The sequence below is a fragment of the Strix aluco genome, chromosome 15 (genome assembly GCF_031877795.1).
Source record: "Strix aluco isolate bStrAlu1 chromosome 15, bStrAlu1.hap1, whole genome shotgun sequence".
Classification (NCBI taxonomy): domain Eukaryota; kingdom Metazoa; phylum Chordata; class Aves; order Strigiformes; family Strigidae; genus Strix; species Strix aluco.
The window spans coordinates 18089032-18115896 of NC_133945.1; the positions used below are offsets into that span (position 1 = coordinate 18089032).

At 44.1% G+C, this 26865-nt stretch overlaps 1 protein-coding gene across 3 annotated transcripts in view; it reads right to left on the reverse strand.

Annotated features, from left to right (window-relative positions):
- LOC141930055 (4-aminobutyrate aminotransferase, mitochondrial) overlaps window positions 1–19768 on the reverse strand; it is a 57995-nt gene extending 38227 nt beyond the window's left edge. The window contains exon 1 of one of the 3 annotated variants that reach the window (XM_074840357.1): window positions 19652–19768. The gene's annotated coding sequence lies outside the window, so the exon portion shown is untranslated. Of the gene's footprint in view, window positions 1–5784; window positions 6043–6755; window positions 6775–19651 lie in introns of those variants that run through there. The other 2 variants (XM_074840359.1, XM_074840358.1) reach the window with 2 other exon arrangements.
- Window positions 19769–26865: the final 7097 nt, after the last annotated feature.

Below are 26865 nucleotides of genomic sequence, written 5' to 3' on the forward strand. Positions count from 1 at the left end.
ACATGTGAGTATAACTAAAATCAACTTCTCCATCTCCATTATGCACACAAATTCTCACAGGGGATCAGCTGATGTGATTGGTGTATTTGCCTAAGCACATATTATTTGGTTATCATCATAACCAATTGAATTTTGCCTCCATAATCCATCTCTTGATCAATTCCCTCTGGCTTGTTCCAGCACCGCAAGCAGCTGCAGCACAATCTTCGAGACAGCAGAAATCAGCTTTCATGCACATGTCAAAACCGCAGCAAAGCCACGCTCCATCCCCACTGCTGCTTCGGAGCAACTGCGTACGGTTTCAGAATCTCGACAAAATACATCCACCAATTTCAGATATCAGACTGTAAAGGGGATGCGAAGGACAATGTGTTTGATTTATGATTAAATGCTAGCCACCTTAGACCTCAAAGAAGTGAGACTCTTTCAGAAAAAGAGATTCATGAAAGTCTTATCTAAATATTTTCCATCTAATCGCAACTGTGTGATCTGGAGAAGGCCATCATTGCAGATGACTACAAAAGAGCTGTTCTGTAGTGAACGTTCACTACATTAATTTTGCAGATGTATTTGCAAATATATTTGCATATAATTTTGCATTATGTAAACACATGCATTGGCAAATACAGTTTAAGTCATCATCACATTCTTTTAGTAAGAAAAATTATTTTCAAAGAGGAAGCTCAGTACAGTTTATTGACCACATGAAACATAAGGATATGTGGATTTTTTAAATGCACACTGTGAAATTGGATGCATTGTTTTAAACAGCAGCTCTTAAATTTCTGTACTGAGTGATTATTTCTGACAGGCAAAATTAGTTACTAGGAACGACAACAGTCATTCAGCAGCAGTAGCAGCAGCCTGCTGTGAACACACAAAGATGCATTGTTCCTGTGAGCTAACAAGATTATGTTTTTTACAGAGAATCCCTGGGAAAAAAAAATATTAGAGAGGGACTCCAACACTCAGGGGGGCCTGATCCAGATACAAGAGCAAAATATACAAACTATTCATGTAACATTCTCGCTTGCTAGCAGAGGAGCAAATGCAGCATGATGTCTGTGCCCGCAAAAACCTGCCTCTGGAAGCATCCCTGGGATAGATGCAAAGGTAAGAAGTGAAACAGAGACACTGCAAGACACGGATGAGAAGTCAGCACTGCAGATTTGCATCTCTTTCTTGCAACTCATGCCAAAGACACAAGAAGCCTGTTTTAAATTCATGGGGGCACATTCATCTGTCCGTCAGCTGCTCCAAATCCATTTAACCGGGAACAATTAAGTGGTTTAGAAACAGCAGCACAAGCTGCACACTTCAATTACTCCACAAGTCTTCGTAACATGTATTTGGGGAGCAGGAAGGTAAAGACAAATGCACTCCTTTTTTGCTGTTTTCCTTGGCTTGACTTTTCTGTGATGTGCAGCAGTGAGGGTACTGTCATACTACGTGCTAATTCTGAAATCTGAAGCATCTCAAGCTATCTTTTAGTCTTGCTTGCTTGGATCCAACTCGATGTGAAAACAGCACAAGGCTTATTCGCTTGGCGAGCTGCGTGGGGTCTGCTGGCGGGCGCAGGGGCAGCAGCCCAAGGTCCTGAAGCTCTGCCACCCCGCAGAGGCGGTGGCCACTGCCCCACTCTGTTGGGAGCCCACAGCAGCACCAGCATTAGGCCTGCAAGCAAAACCACCCTCTCCACACCCCAGCCTGCCCTGGCATCTTGGAGGTGAGCTGGTAGAGATGGTTTGCAAGGAGGGTGTTTCTCAAAGAGGTGAGAAGGCTCTTCAGTTCACAGCTCAGCACGCTTTGAGACTGCATTTTCTGCGTTTGTTTTTTAACAGTGAAAGAAACTGCAAATTGAGAGACCAAGTCAGCTATGGTTCCTGTGACCAGAACAAAAGAACAATGTTGAAAAGCCTGGCACTAGTTGGGTAGCCCTGCTGGAAGTGGGAAAACACTGCAAAGCTGGTTTTCTTTTGTAATTAAAAGTTGATTTCCTTGGCTTCATAGGATTGTGAGCCCAACTACTGTGAGAAAGACCCACTAGGTGATAAAGAATTAGTGGTCCAGTTTTTTGTGTTATCTTCCATGAGCTCTTGTTTCTCCTTTTCTAACCTCCACAATGCTCCCATACCCACGCATCATGGCTGGAATGTATCAGAGGCAAGCTGGAAAAAGTCTGGATAATGGAGCCAGGACATGGGCACTAAGAAGAGGGAGTCACAGACACTATCACATAAGTAGTGACTGCTGTACAGTAAATCAGAGATGAGATAAGCAGCTCTGAAAGAGAGGAAAGATAAAGAGGGTGCCAAAACCAGAGCTCGATGGGGCTGGAGCTTCTGAGCTGAGCTGGGACAAGCCTTCCAGCCTCACTCATGCTGCCCAAGCCCTATCATCTCTTACTCTGCAACAGCCTGACAGGTTCGAAAGGAAAACTCTTAACCAGTCCCATATTCTGTACTCCATAAACTCCTGAAAATCCCTTGTTACTGATTTTTTATTATTTTCATCAACTTCTGGCAGGTAAGTGTCCTGTGTCTAGGGCCCACAAAACAGAAAGTTGAAGGGCCCTGTCTTAAAAGAATAATAAAAATCCAAGGCCATTTGTTAAAGGGGGTAAGTCTCCTGGTTTGCAGTGTTCATGAACAAGCATCTTTCATGACTTTGGTGATGCAGCTCAAGTATTTTACTTCTAAAAACAGACCAAGGAGATCCCACAGTCTGGAATATCCCTACAATTTCACAAAGAATTATAGGTATGGGTGAGCTGGAAGACAGTCAAGTCTGCCATCCATTAAACATAATCATGCCCTTCCTTAGTCTGCATTTGAGGAAGAACGGGCAACCTAATGTCATCATGGTATCTACATAAAAAGATTCAATGTATACAGCACTTGCTGTTTGAAAATGCACTGCAATCATCACGTACCGCCCCACCTTCCTTTGGGAAGATGGGGAATGTCCACATCCAATAGATCAAAGCAGGAAAAAACTGAATGACTTAACCGGTTGTTATTGACAGAGCGCAGGGTGACATTAGAAATCCTGACTTACTGCTTTAGTCACTTAAATGTAGTAAACAACAAAGTAAACAAAGAAGCCTGCCAGCATGTTGATGTATTTAACTGCAATTCACTTGGTCCCAGAAGCAGTTAAGAGTTCAATATAGACTATGTAGTTATGAAAGTCTGACTGCACACAATGAAATACAACAGGTCCTTTTACTTCGTTTTTTTTTTAAAGGTATAGTTCTGAAAAAAATTTGAATTAGCTTACAACAGCATTTGCAAGAGAAGTTTGTTAGAGTAACACCAAGAATTTCTAGTGATAACTAGACTAAGGCTATCTCAAACCATCAGAGGAACAGGAAGGTCCTGTTAAGCGGTAGTTGCAAGAAAATTAACATCTAGTGTTCAAGGCCAGCATTAGATTTTCCATCCAGCATCTATACAAACTCAGCATAAAACAAAGCAGAAACTCTTGATTTCAGGAAGAACAGTACCTAGCACCATCCTCATGAGATGGCACAGAAAAGAGAAACAAGCTGCTCCTCATCCAACTTGGTCAACCAAAGACCACAGCATCATACTTCAAAAGCAAAGGTGGTGACAAGCACCCCACATCATCAAGGTCACATACCAGGATCACTACAGTGACTGGCTGGGTCTATGGGACAACCCACACATCAGAAAGGGACCCCCGAGCACTTTGAAGCTCAACACTTATCTGGTGCAATTTCACAGGCAGCAGCCGAAAAAGTCAGCGCAAAGAGTGACTCTCACCAACAAATGGTGAGTTTGCCCTTGGAAAGCACAGCTCACCAAGGCGTTTCCCACCAAGCAACACTAACAACAAAGCAAGTGACAGCTATCTGCAAACAGAAACATGTATCTATCACCAAAATGCATTTTTCCAGAAAATATTTCACGAGCTGACAGTTGCTTTTGCTGTTTATGCCTCTAATAACCTTAACGGCTTCGTGTACAGGATGTAATTGAAAACTCCAGGATTGTACTTAAGTTGTCAAGGACACAGTTGTCATAGTTACAAGTAAAGCTCAAGTGTCTGTTATTCATGTTGCTTATTTATTTAGTGACAGCAACAGGACCAAACACTCCCACTACCGTTCAGAAGAACAGAAATGGGGAGACTGGTTTTGTCCTTCAAGGCTTGACAAAACAGTAAATATTGCACACGACAGTGTAAGTCTTCCCTAATAAACTGGCTTTTGCACATTCAGCTGGCATTCAAGTCAGTCTGTTCTGAAACTGCAGCAAAAGCCCAAAGCAAGGTGCAACACGAGACAAAAACCCCACATCTATAGCTTGGAAGTACTGTACAGTCAGTGTCCATCATGACATGGCAATACCTACCTGCCTAATGAGACCAACAATCAAGTCAGAGCTGAACCAGCAGCGAGGCTAGAACAGAATCCTTCAGTCCTTCCATCAAGTTTTCACACTTCTGATAGTAGATGAGTTTTGTAACACTCATGTGTCCAGGTTCTGCTCCTTAGATGTCCTCTAAGCAGGGTTTGGTGGTTGGTTATGAATACATATTAAAAATAAATAAATAAATAAAATCTTTCTGCCCTTGTCTCTGTTTTCCCTCTCTCCAACAAGTATCAGACCAAGAAAATAGTCCTGGTCCATAATCCAATGAATAAGAACAGGTGGGAATGTTGCAGTTATGTCACGCTAGGATTCAGGTGACCCACTAAACTTCTGAGCAGCTCATTTTTGATGCAAGAACTACTAGAACAGCTAAGCTGGGATGAGATGTGCCCACACCTGGCCTGTGAAAAAAACCACATCGTCTCAGGAAAAGAAAAAACGGGGTCGAAAAAGCATCTGTTAGAAATTGGGCAAGTTCCAGATACACAGCTAAAAATACCTACATCAACAGCATAACTGTACATAAATGTTGGTAAAAGACAAGTACAGCTAAACTAATGTTAGCTGAAAATTTTTAATTTTTTTTTAGTTTGTTATTCCTTAATAGTTCCCACTGAAAAAAATTGCACTTTGATATTTCAGTGAACTTTACTAGTGAGCTATGCGTAAGAACCTCTCTTCAAGCCTGCATATTTTGAATCCATTATTTTAAATGCAGATGGCAACAACATATCCAAACCATGCCTGTTAATTTCCACACATTTCCCACCCCAAAACAATCCAGTTCTCAATGGGTTAAACAGCTTAAATTATGACACAGCTGTGCTTTCCAGATTAGTTGCTCCACAAGCATTCTGCAGCACTGGAAAAATTAAAGTACTGCAAAATACCCTCAAGTGGAGTTTCATCCGAGGAAATTCAGTTATACTGCTGGTAAGATTTTATTCCTTGGCATCCTAACATTGCCTCCTCAGAGGTCATGAAAATAGATAAATAGCATCAAATAAAATGCACTGTAAAAGCACAATTTATTCTTCTGCTTCCTAAAGTCATAAAATAGCTCACTTGGAGGCAGCCTGCACCAAACCAAGGGAAGCGTCTCAAACAGGAGCGAGTGCTCTGGTTTCTCAAGGTGACCCCCATTTCAGCGGAGGACACAGAAAAGGAGACGCATGTGGGAGATTTCTTTTACAAGGGGTCCAGCAAACAAACCAGGGAACAGCTAACCATGGCTGTCCATGACACGGACATTTTAACATCACACATGCCTGCACACACATAGACACGCATTCCCCTCTAACAGAACGCACGGGAGCGCAGCCCTCGCAGGCTCGGCTGCAGTCTGTGCTAACCCTACCGCACGCAGGCACAAGGCAAAGGCACTTACATGACTTGGATGAAAACTCCCCACAGCCAGCTTGCTGGTTGAAAACGTTGCGCTCTCCTTCACTTTAGAGCCGGCTGCTGTCGGCTGCATTCACGAGAAATGCCATTGCCGTCAGCTCCCTCCAGCAGCCGCTCGCGACTGCCGGCAGCGAGGACAGGCATCACCCAGAGGAACCCCCGAGCTGCGATCCCAGCTGGGGGGATTGCCCCAGTTAAGGAAGGTTAATGAAACCAGCTCCTGCAAGCTATACTCTGTGCTCAGCCAAACCCAGTGGAGAGCAATGCCCAACTCGCCTCAAACCAAGATGATCTGGCTCTGCCCACTGGTACTCCAGCATATCCAGCATGTGGGTGTAGCCCATCAGCTCGGACCCCTGGGAGCCCGAGTTCACCTGAATGCCTTCTCAGCAGTTTCTGAAAACCAACTCCTGAGATGCAGAGTCAGACTGTATTAATGTTTGAAATGGCCCCTTAGTTTTCAAGAACTGTGGAAGCTGAAGAACAGGTTTTATCCTTCATTTTACTCTAGTTTGCAAATACCCCGAGGCTGACACGCAGGCACACAACTACCATAAAATAACCTTGGTTCGGTTCAGTTCCTTCAGGTCGTGCACAGGCGGTACAACAGCCAGCACGCATCCTAACACCACCTCCCGCCACCGCACACTGCTCGAGACGGGGAACACGAGAGACGCGGACACACGCTGAGAATAACAGCACCAAGCGCTCAGGCCCGTGGACCCAGGGAAGGCGAGCACAGGGTGCCATCGCGGAGGCAGGAATGCCATCGCCAGGTTGCCATGGTGCCGGGTGGCACGAGGGAAGATGCGCCAGGGTGCAGGAAAAGGCTGAGCTGCTTCTGATTTAAATCCCTGTGACAGTGTTTCGGCCACTGCACAGTTGCTGTGGCAACCGACAAGTGAAAAATCACAGAGGAAATCTGTAATTATTACAAGCGAGATGGTGACTTACCCACTTCAGTAATCAGGACATTAAAACGACTCGAGCAGAGGAAGGGGTGCTCCGCGCCCCCCACCAGGCAGGGCTGCACTGCAGCAGGGAGCCAGGGGCTGGACCCCAGCTGTGGGACGTGCTTGACGCTCTATCTCCCGTAGGCTCCAGCTGTGGGATGCGACGTTTCAGCAGGATGCTTTCCTAAGTGCAGGGCTTGAAGCCTGACCGAGGGGCTGCAACCGAAGCGCCTGCACCCATATGCTGCAAGGAGGGAGACGAGGGAGCAGCCTGGTCCTTGGGGAACCAGAGCCAGCCCGAGACTTGTGCTGCCTTGGTTCAGCACAAGCACAGTGAGGCGTAAGGAATGGTCTAAGACAGAGGGAAGGACAGATATCGGAAGCAAGCGACAAAGATAGAAGATGCAATGCTTATAGGAAGTGGCTGAGGTCCCTGGCAATTTAGTGACTCCAGCTTGCACTGCTGTTACAGCACCACGCTTTCTTCTTCCACCTTCTCTCAGTGCAGTAACAGCAGCAGTATTTATTTGGTACGGGAGGATGTTGTGATGCTTACCATGCTAATACAGGAACAAGGAGGGACAGAAAGTCATCCAGGTAGACCAAACACACTCTGCAATCTCTCTCCATTGTAACATTATCCTGATGCAGATAATTCACACACCAACAGATGCAATGCCAGCATCCACACAACCAATTTCTATCCATTGCAGGAGTATGTCATTTAAAATCACCATGTTGTTCTCCAGAGCTCTTCTATACAAAACGGCTAATTGATCACCATCCAAACTGCTAATGAAAACATCGTTAACACCAATATAGAAGAGTATCAGACGTGGCTGACCCTGTTTCGGTTCCCTTCTCCTTTGCCGTAAGACTGTGACCTGTGATCCCACGTGAGTACTAGCAACTGTCAAGAAGGGAACCTGGACCCCAGTTGTTTAGAGGACAGATAGCATACGTCCTGGTTTCGGCTGGAATAAAGTTAATTTTCTTCCTAGTAGCTGGTACAGTGCTGTGTTTTGGATTTAGGATGAGAATAATGTTGGTAACACACTGATGTTTTAGCTGTTGCTAAGCAGTGTTTATACTAAGGCAAGGACTTTTCAGCTTCTCATACTGCCCTGCCAGCGGCTGCTGGGAGTGCACAAGAAGCTGTGAGGGGACATGGCCAGGACAGCTGACCCAAATGAGCCACAGGGATATTCCATACCATAGGACGTCATGCCCAGTATATAAACTGGGGGGAGCTGGCCAGGGGACACCACAGCTTGGGAATTGGCTGGGCATTGGTCAGCAGGTGGTGAGCAATTGTATTGTGCATCACTTGTTCTGTATATTCTATTATTATCTTCCCTTCCTTTTCTGTTCTATTAAACTATCTTTGTCTCATCCCACAAGTTTTACTACATTTTTTTTTTTTCCAATTCTCTCCCCCATCCCACTGCAGGGGTGGAGTGAGTGAGTGGCTGTGTGGTGCTTAGTTGCCAGCTGGGGTCACACAACTACATCATACTACTCCCAAGTAACAAGTTGTTGATTTGATCCAAATTAAAGACTGAAGCTGATCCCTCATCTTCATAATTTAAAATCTGTTATTAATTACATACACAGACTGTAAAAGACATATTTAAACTGGCCTGTACTAGTTGCCAGACAGTAAAACAAACTGCTGATTCTAAATTGAACTTGTTAACTAGCTAATCTAACACAGAGAATGCAGTAATCCTATTCAGACAGATGGTTAGCACAGGGACACATCACAAAGTAGAGGGGGAAGGACTAAGAAAAGTTGTAGGTATTTACACCCACCACACATAAAACATTGGATTCCAAGGCAATGCTTTCTATCAGTGATTTATTACTACACTTATTCAGTGAATAATCAGGATTACAGCTCCTAAGGGTGCACTTCAGGGAGATCAGGGTATGGCAAAGAATTCTTGTGCCTTTACTGAGTGCTACCTTACGTGATGTGAGGCTAAACTCATTAAAAAAATTATCCTGGATGGAAAGTACTTCTTATTGTGAAGTGCTACAGTGGTGCCAACAATTTATAAGACAACATCATCTAGAGACTCCCGTCAGCCTCGTGTCCCATCACGCTAAGCCGTGTTGTGTCCAACTGCATGGAAACTCATCCTCCAGAGGGAGAGTAATTCAGTAGTAGACTTTTATTTGTAGTGGATTTTTTTGTTTTAACCCTTGCATCAAATGGCTCAACACTGAACTGTAACTTCCTCGGCTGCTTTCAGCCCCTTTGCTGGCAGCTCAGCCCCTCCATATCTATAATTACCCTGCCTGGCAGGCTGGGTGCACAAAGAGGATGACAATGACTCGTGTAAATCCTGTTGCAGGGCAAAGAATGCAGAAGTCCCAGTCATTCTTATGTCAGTGATTTGAAGCAACTGTAACTGCTAAACACTTATTTAAGATGTATTAAAAATGTGCTATTCACCAAACTGTGGATTGTAACAAGAAAGCCATAGACTTCCATTTGATTTAATCAAGAGAACACCTGTAACAAGATCTAGTTGAACAGTCTGGCATTGGAAAGGACCACCAACCACCCAGAGTAAGTATACAATCTGCACTGATAGGCAGTTTTCCAAGGAAGACTTCTTACGCAATTTTTCACTGTTAGAGAATAAACTCCTGCTTTAGCAGAATCAAAAGCATGCCTTTCCACTGTTAGATGATTTTTATGTATCAATACTATGTACATCCTTCTGAATATATTATGATACAAGGCAAAATGGGTATCAGATTCTGGCCAGGCTGGTTCACAAGACCAAGTGAATAGCACAAGGTTGGTATAAAGGATATTTTGTCTTTATGGAAAATACTGTAAGGTTTAACTATGTTGTCAACTGCTGGATTTCACTGCAAATGATGGTGAATTCCTCCAGAAGCAACTCTATAGCCCTCCTTAATCCCTGCCTCACTCTAGAAAGCATCTCCTACAATTTGTTAGGAAAAACAAAGCATTTCAAACAACACAGAACTACAGTACTTGAGAAAAATTCGATATCCAGAAATAGCAGCTCTAGGGTAGAGACAAATGTCAAAATCCTAAACATCACACACACTTGCAAGAAACAGGAACAAAACACGTTAATATGACAAAGCAGAGGGCAAGGCACACCAGGATACTCAGCACCAAGTCTTAAGTCCTCCTTCAAAACGAGTTGACACAAGACTAAAAAGCAGGGTCTTAGGACCCCAAACTTGAATGAAGAGGAAAAGCAACACCTCTCTTAAGGGTTTGCCATGTTTGGAGAAGGAATAAAGCACTAACTGCAGTGTTAAATCAACTTTTGGGTACTGTGAACAGCAGCAGTGATTACTAGGTTCACTTTAAAATACATTAAAAAAAAAAATCTTTCAATGCAGTTGGAAGAAAACATGAAGTAAGATTATATAGATGTTGACCGCAAGTTAATTATAAAAATCTGAGCAAACAATTTGCAGACAGAAAGATAAAAATCTTATTTGGACAAAGAGGATTATCATGAAGGGCAAAACAGAAAATAAAACGAAAAGACTGGGATTGCTCAGCTTTGCTTACCAGGAATGACTGACATATCAAAAACAGATTAAGGTAAGTCTATTGCTGGTGTAATTTTAAACAGCTCCCCAGGTTACACCAGGATGAATACAGTCAGTATGGAATAACGAGCTAGCAGTTATGTTAAACGCCTAGTTTATTTATTTAACAAAAATCTGTTAATGGAAATATTTATCTTTCTAAGGATAGCTCATGAAAGTAAGCAAAGTTAGCACAATGGGACAGCAAAGCACTTCCCCTCAGAGCACTGTCCTCCATTCTCCTTCAGTGGTACTTAACCCCTCCCTCTCAAGGGGCCCCAAGAGAGCACTGGTGTAGCATCTCAGAAAAAGAAAAAAAAAGGCAAATTCTTCTCCTTCATAAAACTCAGGGTTTCACTGAATGAATGGAACTTCACGATTTATCAGCAATCAGATAATTCTTCACAGAACTAAATCATGGGCTTTGTTAGCCTTTAGAAGCATTGTATCAGTATTATCACAAGCTGCCCCTTTTCCCTCTTTGCTGTTAACTAGTGACAGTAGCTGAAAGAGATAATCAGAGTGAAGTTTCACAACAGATGAGAGGAATGCGGCTGCACGCCTGTGAAGCTTGCCTACCAGTCAGAGCAGAGGATCAGTTATGCAAGACTGCATATGGATGTAACAAACAGTCCCTTTCTCCTCCCTTTTCCATTCAGAGCAGTAACACTGGACCTGTGAGCTATTTCCCATCATTTATCAGATCACTCTGGAATATGATTTTTTCTGCATATTTTCTGAAAAAAAGTACAAGTATTGCATCAGAAATTATGTATGGTGTCACACAACCAACCTTGGGTTTGCAAGGGCAGTAGTATCTTCTTAGTCTCTTTTCTGAAGAATTCCACTTTCACCTAGCTCACCTGTCACCTGCATGGCTTGCCCTCCCATTCACACCAGAGATTCCCAGTTTGGAGAAGAGACATCACCAAACTCTTCACAGCATCCAGTGTAGTCGTAAGTTCAGCTCAGTGAAAACAAGGTACACCAATGAAAGGAAACAACTGAGCAGCGTGAGGAACACAAGGTCCAACCAGAGTAGCCACCACATTTGACTCACTGTTGAAACATTACCTACCCATGAACCCATGTTCATCATCAGTCCTACCATTTTGACCAAATAAAGTTCCACTACACCAAAACCTACCAAGAAGCAAAAGAACAAACTCTGAACTCATTCACAATCATGTAACAGTCCAATCTTTATGACCACCAGGAATCTTACAGGTTGCTTCAGAAGAGATATTTTCCAACCACCTTCTTGGCCAAGGAAAAATAAAGATTACTGGTGAGAATTTAAGGAAGTAGTCACTGACCTGCTACTAAAAGCACTTCTAAAAGAACTGACATTTTAGATTTCATAATTGGAAAGAAAAAAGAACAAGATTTGTTAGCTATAGTTAAAGCAACACACAGATGGTTGCTGAGATCACAAAACTTCTTCCCAGTCAAAGGCCCCGTAACATCATGAACCCAGCTCCTAGCACTGCTTGTCATTATCTCCATTTGCCTCTACTCCCTCTGTTAATAACAGAAGTTAGCCCTTTTTATGTTTTTCTTCAGCTGCTTTTTACAACAGCCAAGGCAGAAGCATCACGTTACAGTGGCTATGCCAGCCCCTTACAATACCCGCTGCTCAAACCATGGAACAAACTGAAGATTTCCACCCCTAACTCCATTACCTGGTAAAACTGCACTGCAAACAAGGAGCGTGGAGTTCATCTGAGCCAAGCTCATCCTCTGCTTTCCTACCTCCACCAGCACATTCTGATTGTGTAATCCTATTTCCCTCTCCAGGAAGCTGCATTGCAGCAACAGCTGTGGAGCAAAAAACAAGGTGTGCTTTATACTGGAGCCAGGACGAGAGAATGTTGAGGCGGAGGCAGTATGGTCCGTAAAGGTCAAACACACCCCTCATGCCTGCCTTCTGGGGACCGTCGCTGCCAGCACGCTCAGCAGCTTGCTTCGCCTGAAGTGATGGAATCGGTAAGGATTCAGAAGTCATGGCCTCTGGCCTGTCCACAGCACTGTGTGGCAGGATTACACTCTGGCCTGTTGCCAGGAAGCATCCTATGCCTGAAATCCTGTCATGCCGGAGCAGTTTGTTTTGGTTTCTAAACAGCTTTTTAACCTGCCCTATTCTCAAATTCCCACTGAGGCAATCATTTATATCATCAGATTTACACAGTGAGCTGTTAAAAATGCATCAATACAAACCTACTCCCTCCATCCTACTCCCGGTGTCCTAATTTTTTTTGGTGTACATGGTAACACTAGTATCAAGCAAGCACCTGGCAAAAAATGTGTCATTCATATCAGCTGCAGAAAGAGAGTTAATGGAGAAGAACAAGATGGCTGGTTCCCATTATTTGGCATCTAACACGAAGAATGCCTGACAGATTTGCAGGAAACATAATACAAACAAAAAATATGACTGCTAATAAGTTACACCAAGCTTAATTAAAATACTTAATTTTTATGTTATTTACGTTACTTATTCACATTTCTGTATTATTGCCAGACCAATTTAAAACATACAAGTTGATTTCAGTTGTGTTTACTGTCAAGGGATGCTGCCAAGAACCTCAGCACACTCTATCCTTCGCTAAAAGAGGAAGCCAAAATTGGCATGCTGTTGTGATGTTCAAAGTCTTTAATCAAGATTGAGCCTGATGCGATACAAATACAAATGAGGGGTATTATTCTTTCCTTTCCCTGCAGACTACTATTTTTTTTTCCTCTTTTCCTCAGTGGCTTCTGCAAGTCTATATTCGTGCATTACTTCATTCAGAAAGGAGAAGAGCCGGAACAGCAAGAGGTGGCATCTCTTGTGAAAAAATCTGTAGGATTGTTCATTTTCTGGGTAAGGAGGAGGAAAAGGAAGGGGTGATTTAATACTAAGATTACAGGCAAGAAACATCAAATCATCCAGCACTAGGGTACAGACTTCCATCAAGAGCTCGTTGCCTTGTGCTTTGCCTGGTACGAGGCTTACAGGTGGAAGCTGGATACTTTAAAATTGAGACAAACATCAAAAATAGGACACCATGAAAACATCATCACTAATTTATGGCTTCTCCCAACACTCACTGTTTTGTTCTGTGAGAAACCAGTGATGAAACCAAGGTTACAAGGGGAGGAAAAAAACCCAAAAGCCCTCACCCCCCCCACCCCAACAGACAGCTAGAAAGAAAACCTTGAGCTGGAAATCCACACTTTGGTAATACTCTTCCACACCCGTACCTGTATCACAGTGCTTTCTAGCCATCCAACCCGACCCATGAGTAACCTGTGCGCTCCAGGCGGAGATGCCCGCTAACACCACTGGCAGGACTGCACCTCTCTCCTCACTTTTTCTTTCTGTCTTCCAGCTTCCCTTTCCACACGAGCAGGTCTTCCATCCAACAGGCCAGTGTATGTTCTACTATACCTCCTACAGAGCTACAACCGTCTTCTAGTCAAAAGCATTTGCTTTTAGAGCTGACAGGTAGGACCAGGAGCGCTTAAAACAGATCCAAGACACAGAGCAACACAAGGGCTGGAAAGTATGTAGGTAGATGGGGGGAAATAAGAGTACGTCACGCTGACACTGCGGACAGGCTAAAAGGCTTCAGGAAAGAAGATATGGTGCTTGTGACATGCAGATGGCAGAAGAGATGAAAGGAAACACGAGAAAGACAGGCTGAACCTGACGCCAGGATCCATGCTCACAACCATGGCTGATACAGCTGTGAAAGGGGCACTGTCAGCAGGGAATGGAGAACGGACTTTGGCACGGGAACCTGAATCCAAATCTCTCAGCTGATTCTGCAAAATATATCATGAGGGAGTCAGCACAAAATATGAATGCGCTATAAACCAAAGGAAGCATATGCAGATTTCTTCCACAACAGCAGTCTCCTCCTGTAGCCAAGGAAGAGCCTTCTGCTCGGGAAGACCACATCTCAGTGACACACTCCCAGCTCCATCGCCCTTGGGCAGAGGCTCCCAGCAGCTGCCCGCACCCACCAAGCTGGGCAAGGGCACACTGTCGTATCCCAAACCAGCCAAGGCTATATTGGATTCTACTAGTGTATTTTAGCAGGTGCCAGGTAAGAATTGCTCAGAGTGTGATTACTTGGTCTCTTTGCTGTTATCCAGCCAATTTGCTGCCCCAGACCTAGCCAGGAATGTATTCCAAAAAAAAAAAAAAGTACCTGAACTATGCCAGGTTTCAAACTCCAGGCATTTTGACCACTGCTAAAAAAATCCTACATAAAATAGGATTAAATACGGGTACAATAGTTGCGAAGCAATGTATTTTCACTTGTAAAATTAAGACTGAACTTTGATTGGGGATGGCAAGGAAAATTCCATCTGGAATAAGGAATATTTTTAAGTGCTCGAGACAAGGAAAGCTGGAGACAGGTTTAGAAGTTGGTTTACTCTCAGAATTATAGCTGTACAGCAAAACCAGTAGTTTGGCACTTCATCTTGTCACCCTGAGTGTACTTGAGACACACTGACTTTTCACATGAAATCTTTAGCAACCTGCATTACTCTAAACTGCCCCCAGAAACACTATCAGAATTAGATTTTAATTTTTAAACTGAGTTTCACAAGAGTTACAAGAAGATAAACACTTCTTAGAGAGCTCTGCTCTCTGCCAATGCCAAGTTGCATTTCAGTGAAATTGTAAAATCTAAATGGGAAACTCACCAAGTCTGAAGCTTTATTGCCTTATACCTTGCCACAGGAGTTATATACTACACTACTTTTCAGCCAGAGGCCAAACAAGAGTTTGATACAGTACAGATTAGCACTCATCTACACAAATTATTTTCTCCTGCATTAAAACTGAGAGAGATTCACTAAAATAATTGCAGTAGACAATATAAAGGGGAATCACTTAAGTTTGAATAACTAAATTCACATTCCTGTCCCTCTTCTTCAAGCTGGCAGTGTTCGCTTACTAAAGGCAGTACTTTCAGTTGAGTGGTTTTAGTGCCTTCTCACCTCAACCAGCACAGTGCAGCTTTATAATTTTTTAAAAAGTAAGTTCATCACTAGGGCAGACCTGTGTCCTTGACACTGCAGGTGTCAAGCTTTCAGAAGTACACCTTCAGAAGTGACTGCAATATATCTCCACGAAGGCAGCTAGTGAGATCAGCTGCCAGCTGGTGCAGTAAAATAATTAAATGACTACGCAGCCCAAGCTAGAACTTGTATTCATTTCCTGAACAGAATTTACAACTGTAGAAGCTGCCATGCACAAAATTCAAAAATACTCCAGATCCACAAGCTAGGATGGAGGAACATAAACTTCATGCTGCAAAAAGTAGGATTTATTTTCAAAAGAAAATTATACTCTCTGAAACTGTTCTCTCTGCTCCAAACAGACATACTTTCCCTGGACAGCAGGAGAGAGAACCTTCTTCCACATAACCAAGAACTGCAACACATAATCAAGGTTCCTACCTGATTCTTCTGCTGAATTTCTAGTATCTGGCCAAAAAATGGGAAATGAACAGTAAAGTATTTTCCAAAAGGAAAGACAAACAATCTAATACAAGGATACAGTACAGAACCCTACGCCCACAGATCGGAAAAGAGTCTGAAAGCCACAGAAGCAGTTTAGGACAATATTCTCTGTTTTATACACTTTGAGTGCTTTGGAAAACCCCCAGAATACTGTTATTTTTGCACAAACACCATATGGCTAAGAAAATACCACTTTCTTTCTTTTCCTGGCCCATAGCCGTCATTTTCAGGAAACAGGACTGTGATCTGATAAAACAGATCACAAAACTCAGAAATAAAGAGGGGACAGAGATATATGACTTTCAAGCCACAGAGCAGTCGCTGGTAAAATTATCTGCTTTAAGTTGGTAGCAGCTCCGACCTCTAAGGTAACCTCTTCTGTTCATAAAGGAGTTTGAAAGCAGATCAGTCTGGAATAAGAATAGGGTGTTTTCAGCCTCCTGAAAGATAAATCTGTTATGTAAGTTTGAAAGCATATCCATCCTTCCATAGGTGATAGGCCCACACTGACAATTATCAGTGTAGTGTATTCGTGGTCTTTAAGCTGTAGTGCTCCTGATGTGTGATTTTTGCATTACTTAACATATAGTTTCACAGCTTCCTACGTATCAGTACTAGCTGTTCTCCTTCCAGTGGAATCCAGCTCTTTTACTTACTCTTTCAAATGGGGTAAGATACCTCACTATTTGATTCAGACTTATCATGCCTGAGAAACTCTTAAGAGCTTATGAAGAACTGTAAGAGTAGGTACTACTGGAAAAGCCTGCCTGAACAAAAATGATGCACACTGACAATTTGCAACATACAAGAAAGAGTCTTTGAAAAAATAAAGAGGATAAATGTCTCACATGAAATCTGACAATTACCCCATCAAGACGTATTCCTCCCTTCTCCCTGCTCACTCTCACAAAAGCAAAGCCAAGAGCAAAGGCCATTTATCCAAGTTCAGAGTCACCATTTGATTAAAAGTTTCCAGTATACAGCCAATACAGTGAAATTTTAAGGTACAACAGGGTTATATCTTAACAATATGGATACAACAATGAACACTATACTGTTCGTGCAGTACATACACGTACTGTCGCTAAACAGCCCTTGTTTCTGAGACATTTCCACAACCTGTTTCCATTTGGATAAGAAAGGAAGAGGATCTTAATTTGTACTTGAAACTGCTAAAATTTTTAAAAAGTGTCTCTGGAATGGACTCTCAATCCTAGAAGTCATAAAACTGGGAAGCCAAGAACCAGATCCAGTTTGTCTTTGGTCAGCTGTGACATCTTCCTAATTCTGTGAACCCTGACATTATAATCACTGAAAGTACGAAGTTGTAGAGGTATATGTCATGAGGTAACTTGAGCTGCTTTAATTCAGGCCCAGTGATCAGAGTACAAACCAGAAGGAACACTCTGCAGTTCAAGTTACACCTCCGAGGGCAGGAGTCATCCCTGTGAGCACACCCGGCAGGGCTGAGACCTGTGCAGTTGTACCTAAACACACAGCAGCTCTTGCTAGACACTGACGAATACAGCTGTGGGGGATACCAGCCAGTGTACAAACTGTTCTGAAGCTTCACTGTTAAGCACCACACAAACCCAACAGGGCAAGGGGAACCACCTGAAGACCTCTAAGCCATTGGCAGGTGCAGCATCAACTGGGTTGGATGTCTGTACACATAGCCTGTGAGCTCCTTAATTCCTCTCTGCTTCTGAAAGAAGCCAGATCAGGACATTTTCCTTCTCCGATGACAGCACAGCTGCCAGCAGGACACCTATTGATGTGCTTGGTGTTTATCTGCATGCTGTGCTTGCCTACTGCCTCCTGGGCATAAATACCCAATTTTATCCACTTATTTCAGTTTATTTTGTATGTGAATGCACAAGACACCTCCCCATACAGTATGCCTCAGAAGACTAGATGTCTGGGCTTTGGAGAAAGAAGTTCTATTGCATCTTTTTCCCCATGCATTTTAAAAGCAGTCAGCTTGTCTAATAGGATCATACACTTACAGACTCAGGTCTCCATTATCTGGGGATGTCTGCATCACAGTCTTTTGCACTCCAGATTGTTCAGGAGGTACAGCACAGTGTAATGGCAGAGCACTGGCTGACTGCAGACATGGAAAACCTGAACACTGATCCGGAGTCCAAAAGGCTACCCAGCAGGTTACTTGCAATAACAGCTTTCTTTCCTTCTATCTCTCTCAGTTTCACTATCTGTACAGTCAGTCCAGTGATGTTTATCTCATTTGCGAAGTGCTTTAAACACTAAGGATGAGAAACACTGTGACATCCAGATATTTTTTGCATATGCTGTGCTTTAGTACTACGAGCTATGATCCAGCATTTGAACCACTGACCTCCAAGTCTGCATATATAACTCCAGTCAGACACGACACACTGACCCCAAACACAATTTGCCCAACACTCACACTACTCAAGTACGCAGAAAGATCAATTACAGTAAAAAAACCCCAATGCCACAAGAGCTGCAAAAAAGTCCTCAATTCAATTTATAATACAATAATCGACTATAATAGGATTCAATAGGTAATTTCCTTACTGCAGAGCTTCCAGAAGGTAACCCTACTAGTAGCCTCCTTTTATACCAGTTGGCTTTCATCCTTTACTGAATCCCTTGCCACAAATTATAGGAGCAAAGACTCTTAAGAGTCCACGCCCATGGGCTGTGCCTTTGAACCACAGGGCAAAATCCAATTTTTGTAAACCTGAACATTCATTACTGATTACAAAATTACTTGGAAATCTTCCCCAATAGTTCAATTCCTTTGCATATCATTCCCTTCACTATATTTTATAAACAAAGAAGGAGAATCACTGAGGCAAAAGCCAATCTAGGCAAAGGCAAAGCTCTGGCTAAACAGCCACACACTACTTCAGAGCACTAATGAAGGAAAGTGAAGCCAGGGGGGGTCTCAAGGGAAAGCCTGAGGTAGTGGCTTGGGTTTTGCATCACAAGCATTCTCTGGAGAACAGGTAACTGAAAAGAACTGGCGAATCTCAGCTGGAAGCACAGCAGCAGGCCTCCATAAACACCATCACTGAAGATTTCCTTCCACTCATCTGGCTGCAACATCCTAAGAAGGGGAGAGCTGTACGCGAAGCCAATCGTGTTTTCCGCACGGTGCACATACATTTCTCAGGCACAAGTGCCCTCGCGTTCCCTTCTTTTCCCCTTCCCTTTCCGCAGGTCTGTGCCAGGGTCTGGGGGACAGGAGCCCACCGGGCCGGCGCGGCCGCCCACGGGTGACGGCAAACCCTCCCGCTGAGGCCGGTCCCCCGACCCGCACCCGCGGGGTCCAGAACCAGGCTCAGGTCTGACAACAAGCGGACGCCCCGCGGATGTCAGCACCCCGACAGCGGGCGGGCACAGCAGCAGCCCCCCCGCGGCACCCCTGCCGCTCAGCCCACGCGTGCGCGCCAGCCCCGCCGGAGCCGAGGGGAGAGGGGCCACGGCCGGACCCCCCGGGAGGCCTCAGCGACACCCCCCTGACCGCAGGGGAGCCCCGGGGCGGAGACGGCGGCGGAGGGACGCCTGGCAGCCTCCCGCCGCGGGACGCGCATCAGAAGGGGGCGGTGAGGGAGCCCCGCCGGGTCGGGGCGGCCCGGCAGCCTGCGGGCTCCTGGCCCGGCGAGGCCCGCGGCGAGTCCCGCTCGCCGGGCAGGAGCGGGTCCCCGCCAGGGGAGCGCGGGTGGGGGAGAAGGCTCACGCAGGCCCCCCCCCCCGCCCCTAGCGGCCCGGCCGCCGACCCCGCGCGGTTCCGCCGCTCACCGGGAGGTGCGGGGCTGCGTCGCCTCCGGCCGCCGCGCTGGGGCTGAGCCGCGCTGGGGCTGAGCCGCCGCAGGCCCCCGCGCGCGCTGCCCGCTGCCTGCGCGGCCCCGCCGCCGCTCCCCGCCCCGCTCCGCGCGCCGCAGCCAATCCGCGCCGCCGCCCCGCGCCCAGCGCGGCCAATGGGAGCGCGCGGCTCGGGCTGGCCCCGGCGGGGCGGGGCGAGCAGCCCCGGTCAGTGCCCCGCGGAGCGAGCCAGGACCGAGGGGAGGAGGAGGAGGAGGAGGAGGAGGAGGAAGAGGAAGAGGAAGGGGAGAGCCGGGGGCCGGCGTCGCCTCGCCGCCGGGAGGCAGGGAGGGAGGGGCGGCCCTCGCCCGCGGGTGGCTTCTGGCCGAAACCCCGGTGATGCTGGAACGCGGCGCTACCGACGGACCGGACCTGCGGCCGCCGTCACGGCGCACGGCCGTGGAGCAGCGATCGCCCACGCTGGCTACCTGTCACCTCCGGCAGGCAACACGAGAGAAACCAGAGTCCTGCTGCTGGCACTCGCAGCTAATTTCTTCTTGCAAAAGGAGCTGCCAGCCCTTCCTGGGGCTGCTCTGCTCCATTCCGCTCTGTAGGCCCTGGTGCACCTCAGAGAAGGGCCGGGGAGCCTGTTCGCTGATTGTGATGGGAATGGGTCTGCACTACCACAGCTGCACAAAGACCTACTCTCCTTTCACTATTTCCTAATATTTACCTGCAGCCACTTGGGACATACTTATTTGAGCAAACACTGCAACAGGGAAAGCCATTTGGGCTTTTAACTGATTAGAAATTCAAATCAAATCTAGCATTGATGTCAAACTCCAGATTTAAAATCCAAGGCTTCACTAATATTTAAGCCTGACCTAGAACAAACACCTTTTTCTTACAGACAGTAGTGGATCGAAGCAGCCGGGTGCGACACACATGGCAGTGAGATGCAGATGGCACAGGAACCCTCCTACCCAACACCACGCGTGTCCCTGCCACTGAACGGTCCAGCATTCAGGTGAGATTAACTCAGTACAGAGCTGATGCATCAGTAAATTTACAGCCAGGATTCAATCCTCTCTGAAGACATCAGCAATCAGTCAACTCTCTGTAGTGTGGGAGTGGGACTGCTCACCAATATTAAGCTTTCCCAATAGCTTCTCTATAAGGAATAATGACCCTTTCTTCTGTCGCTTAGTTCATCTACAGCAAGGTGGTATTTGCAAACACAAAACTACCCTTGAAATTCCTACAAAATAATAAATATTATTATGTATCTCATCTCCAACAAAAGCTCTTGCAAACACACTGAATCCTACCTGGACTCTCACCTCACAGAATTCTAGGTCTCATTCACAGTCTTGGTTTTCTTCAGAAAAAAAAGCAAGCAGAAGGCCAACACAAACTTCTGAAGCATGTACCTCCCTCCCCTCTCCCGTGACCAACATGCAGGCATCTGCTCCCTTTTCAGAGGACTTCACAAGAGAACTCTTGCACTAGGATTCATAACAGATGCACACTTCAGTCATGAGAGAGAGGAGCTGTCAGATCCTGCTCAGCCCTCAAGTGCCTCCACTGAAGGCTCCAGGGAGTATCCTGCAGCAGATATCATGGCAGAGCTGCTGGAGGTCCCTAGACAGAAGAGCTCAGCAGGACACAAGCAAGGCAGGAACCCTGCAGGCTCTGAGCTGCCAAAGCTGTTCTTTTTGCTGCAAACACCACTGATTTGCAGATACTGCTACAGGACCCTTCTGCCCCTGCACACATCGCTTGAGGCTGAGCCATCTACGCTACTTCATTTCCACTTATCCTGGGTAGAACTCTTACTTCTGTCACAGTTTATTACAATAAGAAAGATTTAATGGTCCAAAATTGCAAGAAAGGCAGCCATTTAGCCGTTAAGAAAACCTTTGTATCAGAAAGGATAAGGAAGCACTAGAACAGATTACTGGGAGAAATACAGACCTCTATCATGAGAGCCTTTAGTAAGAAGCAAGACAAACACTTATCAGGATTCTCGGATGAGTATGATTCTGCTTTGAGAGGAAAACTGAGCAGATAATTTCTTGGTGTCCCTTCCGATCCATCGACAATGTGAAACTGCCACTGGTATCCCATTGAACAGGAATTGAGTTAAGCTATTACAGAGCAGTAAATTTTACTTTTCTCATGACTTTTCTGTCCAACTCACTGTTGACTTCCTTGCCTAACCCATTATATGTATTCTTCCTCATCTCTGAAGCAAGAGTTAATATTACTTTTTGATTATTATTAATTAACATCTTACTTGTCACTATCTGATCCACTATCAAATATACCCAGTATTCAAAGGGAAAAACACCATCACTTTAAGAATGGAGAGATAGTCCAACTTGACAAGTTCCCAAGGGATTACCTGGTACAGTCACTTGTGCTAGCACCGAACTGCATTCAGAGACTGCCAAGGCATTTTTCGATCATATATTCCCACAATAAACAACCTTCTCCTTCATTTTCCAATTAACTTGTTTTCTTTACAGTTGGTGCTAGTGTATTATTTTCATTGCCTGATCAGCTCAATCCTAAAAGTATAAACATGAAACAAGATTCCTGTCTTTCAGAATAATTATTAGTTATAAGAAACTGGAGAGGACAAATTCCATCAAATAAAGAAAGTTTTTATAGAGTATAATTTGCTGTCACTACCCCTATTACAAAAGAAAATCCCTCATACAAAGTAAGCAGGAGCTTAGAGAACATGCTGACCTTGCTGAAGAGCTAGGGATGTTCCTTGGCATCTCCTCTTCCCAGCACCACTGGGACTGGTTTAGGCATGCAATCTGTAAACACACACATATACGCAGATATGATGTTACTTCATTTGGGTGTTGGTATTGTTAAAAGAAACTCCGTATGCCACCTGCTGGAAGAAACCTTCTCAGGCAACGTGCGGTACCAACACATCTGACTGCACTCTGTTGGCAGCCTGAAGAGGTGGTATTTTTCAAGATGTACCTTTACCCTGTTAATGCACCAACTTTCAGCACAGATGCACAGGACACGCAGAAAGTCAGGGTCAGGATAAGTGAAACAAAAGCAGGATGAACAATGTCAGAAAAAACAAGCCTTTGGACCTATGTCACATGAGAAAGCACATGACAGCCTAGCAGTAAGAAGTAGCTAATTTTTAAATCCTACTACCTGACTTGAACCTCCGAAGTCTTTTTGTCTCCTTCCATTGCTTTCTTTTAGCTACACACATCACACTGTGCTTACCCGGTCAGTCTGGTGTAACTTTCTAGGTAACAGCACATTAATCAATAATTCATACTTTGTCCTATGAAAAACACTGCATAATCTTCTCTTTAGAAGGTAGAGGAAAGCAAGGGGCAGGATTTGTAACTGGATGCTGGAAAATCTGAAAAGAAACAGCTTCTTTCCAGCAGCTGTGGCAGATCCCATTCAAGACTAGAACCTGATTGGTTTTGCTTAATGATAATTAGTTTGTCTCTGACAATGTCTTCAAATAAATGAAAACAAGTTTCAGAATGCAGGAAGAAATGAAGAATTCTTACTCTCTAACTCCATTGCTTCCCATTTTCTATTTCTTCTCCTGTCTCTAACCTTTGGGATTAATCTACAGGAGAGCACTTTTCTGCCAACCGTATTTTTCAGGTTACGAACACCATAATCACACGCAGGAGGTGAACTGCATTTTAAAGACATGTTGCTAAGCATTAAGTGAGTAATTCTCAATTTACTTTCAGACTGAAAAACCTCTACAAGTTTATGAGGCAGGCAGCTATCCTTGACATTTCACAATAAGCAGATACACAGGAATTCAGCAGCCACTTTTCAGAAGCAACACTTAGCACCAACAACTGCCCTTAAAATCAACAGCAGCATTCAGCCTTAACACTTCTGGCAACCTGACTACAAGTAATCGTGGTCTCAGGCACATGACTGAGATAAATCAGCTTGCTAAAATGCCATGCACTGCCACATGTGTTAAGAGTACAGTTTCATATAACCCCAAAGTGGACCCAACTATCCATTGCCATCAAAAGAGCTGGTCTGCTCTCTCTTTACACCCCCAGCAACAAAACTCTACTGATGGCCTTGTATTGGATCACAGGTGTCAGTTGGATTAGATCTCATTGGTCCAATGGAGAAATACACTTGCAATTAGATTTCCTTGGAATCAAAAAAATCTGACTCAGATTGCAAGATTGCTATAACCAACATTATGGAAGGGGAAAATATGCAACTAGAATATAAAATAAGCACAGAAGGTTGAAAGCAGGACTGCTTCTACAGCAGCTGCCTATTCTTTTATTAAAATAAAGCATAATGCAAAATGATACCCTTCACCTGTGGCCCACATAGAGAAAAACATATTATATATGCTTCAGTGATCAAAGTTTAGATGGACAGATTGTGATTCAGCTACAGCACAGTAGCCCATGAGCTTGACTCAGACTCTTAGGGCTCTTCAGAGATGGGCAGCCAAAACCCAGCCCACATGAAAGACTGCTTTGAAAACACATTGCTCAATGCAAGAAATAGGGCAACTGTGCAGATGTAATAAAACTGAGGACCTGCGTCCTCATTCTGCTGCAAGAATCTGACTTTTATTTCTCTATAAGCATTATAACTTGTACCTTCATCTTTTGACAGGCCAGTACCTCTACATAAAAGGACATTAAAGAAAAAAAAAATCAAACATAAATACATCATGATCAAGCTTACTTGTTTGTATCACCTAGACATTGGGGCTCCTGAATTTCCCCTATTGCTTTCCAGGAGTTACTTCCTGAGAACTAGCCCCCACCCCCCATTACTTTCTTGGAGTTTCCTGTGCTGCTTCCAGACAATCCCCAGACTGCTGTGCAGGACTGCACCTCCCTGCAATTCCTGGCATTCCAAAAACACCCCCACGCTACTTTCTAGGATTTCCCTCAGCTTTGTAGGAATGCCCCTGCCCCTCCAAATCCTTCTGGATTTCCAGGAAGTACTTGTGCTGCTTTCTAGGACCACCACGGATAGCTCCCCCCACCCCTACCCTTTTCAGGGAATCTTATTTTCTATCCAGGATTTCTCCCTTTTCTATTTTGTAATTAATATGATTTGCTTGTATAGCACTAGGAAAAGTACAATAATCTTGTTATTTTTTCCCCTTATACTATTTAAGGCCTCTAGCAAGACATGGGTCTGTGCTTCAGAAACAGTGTAATGAATGTTCATAAAATCATGTAATACTGCAAGGTCACTGGTAAAGTGCATTTAAGTCTTTCCAAAATTGACTCTAATCACTTTTACTGTTGTGAAATAATCAATTTCATAATTTACTTTAAACACATTGTGCTACCCCACTAGAGATAGGCAAGTATTATACTGGTTCCTTAAGGAAAGTTGCTGGAGTCCATTGGTTTATTGATCTTGCCATGCAAGACAGCAGAAATCTCAAACACACAAAATTATTTCTTCAAGTTTCAAGATGTCTGCCAGAATGAAAAAAAACAACCAACCAACCCACATCCAGAAATTCAACTGCCAGGGACAAAGCCCTTAATTGTCTGGTGAAAATGAGGAAGGACTGAAGCTAGTGGTGTATGTAGAAGTTCATGAGAACAGTCAAGTCAATGACTAGGCAATCTCATGAGATTTATCTGCTATAAGTCTTCGAGATCCAATTTAAGTCCTGATTTTCTAATGAATGAGAAGTCCCTACCACACACACACAGTTACATCCACTTCTTCCTAGAATGTTTCCTGAAAATCCAAAACCGCTGGAGGCAGCCTTCTAAAGCTACTGTTAAAAAGTACGTAATTAAACATAACTTTTGGTAAAGATTATTTCCATGGTAACTTCATCTCCAATACACCCATCTGCAAGTCTAGTGAGAAATGCAGAACTACATAGTCACTGTTTCTCCAAAATACAATATTGTTAAAACAGAAAGGAACAGCGTGTTTAACAAACTGTAAAATGTTTTGACTCAAAGTGTTGTACAGCAGATGGAGCTACAAGTATGGTCTATGAATAGCCACCTACACATGAGAACATACAGAGATAATAAATATACATAATGTATCCCATCAAGTGATTATCTTAACTTTTCTTTCTACTACAAAATGACACACTTTTGTGAACAGAAGTTCACAACAAAGCAGCTTTCCACGTTTCACATCAACAAAGATTGAAAATAAATAAATGTAGTCAGCTTGCAATGCTCATTCAAATGTCACACAAGTTCAAGGTCTTCTTTTGACCAATATCTACAATTATGTCATCCACATTCCTCTTAAGAGAAGATAAAAGCAGGACAGGGATGCCTGCCATCTTCCTCTGAAGTGTGGGGACTGAGAAAGGACATGTGTTACTTCACCATACACCAGTGACAAAAGTAAAAATCAGTTTGTTTCAAGTAAGATTCCTCCTGGAAGATCACGTGTTCATCCATTACTGCACTTCAAGAAAATTGTGACACTCCTCTCCTTTATCAGAAATAAGTGCACTGCAAGCATTCCACAGGTTCCTCTCCACCTCTCCCCTGCGTTCCTCTCTCCCCAAGACAATCCATCTGGCTGACCAACCAGACTATGCCAACCAGATCTGGAAGTGCTCCCAAGTGCACAATGACTTCATTTAGCAGAGGAGAAAGTCAGTTTTCCCAACGAAATCTTTCCAACCTCAGCTCCACAGCAGAGTAGAAACATTAATAAATTTAAATTAAGCACCTACCTTCTCTTCCTTCCCCCTCACAGAAATAAAGGACTTGCAGAAATGGGCAATATTGCTAGAAACATTTACTAATTCCCCTTTTTTCCCTACTAGCTATGAGGTGGTCAAAAAGAAGTATGTGAATAGGTCAGCAGAGTTCTTAAGGGTTTTACAATAAAATATGCAAACTCTTTGCCAGTAGCTCACAAGTCCAAGACCATCCAACCTGATGGTGAATCTTTTGACTTTTCCTTTAAGTTGGTATGAATTGAAAGCCTCACACAATTTAGACTGGACTCTTGTATACATGCTAATATCTTCTCCCCCTCACAATCACATTTTCTCCTTTCCATCTGGCTAAAAATCATGGCAAATTGTGTCTAACACACAGCAAAAAAAACAGGTATAAGACAGAACTGCCAAAGGAAAAAAAAAAAAATCTAACAACATTACTTGTTACAGTTTTTCAAAATTTAGATACATCACCACAGGAGCATAC